The sequence below is a fragment of the Myotis lucifugus genome, unplaced genomic scaffold (genome assembly GCF_000147115.1).
Source record: "Myotis lucifugus unplaced genomic scaffold, Myoluc2.0 scaffold_80, whole genome shotgun sequence".
NCBI lineage: Eukaryota > Metazoa > Chordata > Mammalia > Chiroptera > Vespertilionidae > Myotis > Myotis lucifugus.
Window position 1 is genome coordinate 3,543,004 of NW_005871128.1, and position 2,699 is coordinate 3,545,702.

Sequence of the window (2,699 nt, forward strand, 5' to 3'; positions counted from 1 at the left end):
AATGCGATCTAATGTTGGCCTGAGTAGTATAAGAAGACCAGACCAGTTGCTCTTCAAACTCCATTTCCCATCAGAGGTTGAGGGTGGGGGGGAAAGGACTGAAAAGCCCCATTTCACAAAAACACGAGTCCACAGAACTTCAGATTTCCTGAGAGAACCACAGGGATTCAAGCTCTATGAATGACCTTAGAAACTCGAGCTTCCTTGTGGATGGCTGCAGGATAGCAGGATGTCTATAAGAGCCATGGATATGGATTCTTTCAAGAAATCAATCACTTTGGGTGATCAGATTGTATTACAACAGACAAGGCATGGCCTTTCTCCTAGTTAACCTATTTGTTTTTTTCCTCCTGTGTTTGTTAGAGTCTATACTCAAGGTGGGGACACTGGTAGACAGAGGGATATTATTTAGACCTAACAAATGGCTCTTTTTCTTGAACACTTTGATGGAATTTTGTTTGTTTTAACTTTGAGGCTTATTATTGCTTTTGTACAGAAAAGAGGGACAGAGTTCTGATTCTTCTTAATAATTTTACTATATCTTGATAGTTGTTCTAGATTAGCTAGCGCATACCTTCATATAAAATAACAAACATGATGATGATAATAATGGTGACATAATGTTTTTGGCACTTAGAGTATTTATTAAAGGAAATGAATGAAATCATACTTTTGTACTTGCTCAACAAATTACTACCCAATCTAAAAAATCCATATCTTTTTATTTTATTTTATTATTATTTTAAAACCACATCTTTTTAAAAGGCTTAAAACACTGTAACAATAATAACACAATAGGCTAGCACTGAGCACTTCACATGTACCAGGAACTTTTCCGAGGGCTTATCTCACTATTACAACAGCCCTTTTAGGGAGACATTATTATTCTCATTTTAAAAATGAGGAAACACAGGTAGAGACAGAGTAACTTCTCAAATGTCACACAGTAAGTGGCCATGTTTGAATTCAAAACCCAAACAGTTTGATATCAGAAAGCAAATATATACAATTTGATAGAAAGCTAAAGACTTGCTAAAAGCTTAGAGAAAAATTAACTTACTTCAAATAAAAATCTATGATAATATCATTAAAAAATTCTGGCTTTTTTAAAAAAGTTGAGTTAGTACAGGTCCTTGTTAATAACAGCCTCTCTTAGCTGGAGGTCCTTGATACACTACCAATTTTTTTTATAGGGCCAGTGGACATGATGTGGCTCTCTACAGTTTCTTCCCATCAAAACACTGGCATTCTGGTTTGTTTCAAAGTTGTATTTTAGATTCAAAGAACACATTGAAAAATTTGTTTCCTTTTTGCACCCACCTTCCTTTGATGCTTCCTTCACAGGCAACACATCTGCTGTTGGTTTCTTCAAAGGGAATTTTCACAGAGAAATTAGAAACTTCATCTCTGATATCACTGTTAGCAATAATAATTTCAAATACCGTATTTGCCAGAGGATCAAGGCCAATTTTAAAAATTAAAGTAATAGATTGTTCTTCCAGAACTGTTAACTCATTTATTCCTTTGCAATAATTTCAAACTTAATTCTTTGTAGGCTTATTCTCAACCCTTGATAAAATGCTGGTACCATCTGTAGAAAAACTACCAGTGGCCGAAACTGGTTTGGCTCAGTGGATAGAGCGTCGGCCTGCGGACTGAAAGGTCCCAGGTTCGATTCCGGTCAAGGGCATGTACCTGGGTTGCGGGCACATCCCCAGTAGGAGATGTGCAGGAGGCAGCTGATCGATGTTTCTCTCTCATCGATGTTTCTAACTCTCTATCTCTCTCCCTTTCTCTCTGTAAAAAATCAATAAAATATATTTAAAAAAAAAAAAGAAAGAAAAACTACCAGTGATTTTCAGACATTATACCATTCAGAGTTAGGACAGAGGTATTTAAAGTCCTATCTACAGGATCATTTTCTGGTTCTTCTAGGTGTATCTTAATAAAATCTCAACAACAAAAAATTACAGGCTCTATTAATAGCCAGAAGAGTGTTCCTATTTGGGAGACACTTCCACAGTTTAGAATGGCACATTCAAAAGAGCTTCTGGCTTGAAGATATAGGATCAACTAAAATTTCTTGAGGTATCACTTGATGACATTTTAAAGGTGTGTTGGTAATAGAACTATCAAGCTGTAATTTCATTCTTGCTTTATAACTGTGTTTAACTCTGAATCTGCTGGAATGGTTGGGAGTTCATGCTCTATTCTGCAGGTATTTTCATTTAGTGCCGCTTCTATTTTTCCAGGAGATGGTTCTAGGGAAGAACATGCTGAATCATATAATTCAGGAGGTATGTTTTCTCTTCTATTAGTCCTGTTCTTGTCATCATCATCATCATCACTGAACGAAATGACTGAATCAAGTCCAACCAACATTTTTTTTTTTTTTTTGGTCAGTGATGATCATTACAAAAGCTATTACCTGGTATGTTGATCTCTATTTTTCCTCTTGTGTGTATTGATGTACAGAACATATTTCTTTTTTTTCTTTATTAAGGTATTACATATGTGTCCCTTATCTCCCCATTGCCCCCGCCCCCCCCCCCCCCATGTCCTCAACCCCTAGTGTCTGTGTCCATTGGTTATGCTCATATGCATGCATATAAGTCCTTTGGTTGATCTCTCCTCCTTCCCCCTCCTCTCCCCTGCCTTCCCTCTGAGGTTTGACGGTCTGATCGATTCTTCTCTGTCTC

The 2,699-nt window shown here is 36.9% G+C and overlaps 1 pseudogene; it reads right to left on the reverse strand.

The window, feature by feature from the left end:
* Positions 1-1,136: 1,136 nt before the first annotated feature.
* LOC106697535 lies at positions 1,137-2,382 on the reverse strand (annotated as a pseudogene).
* Positions 2,383-2,699: the final 317 nt, after the last annotated feature.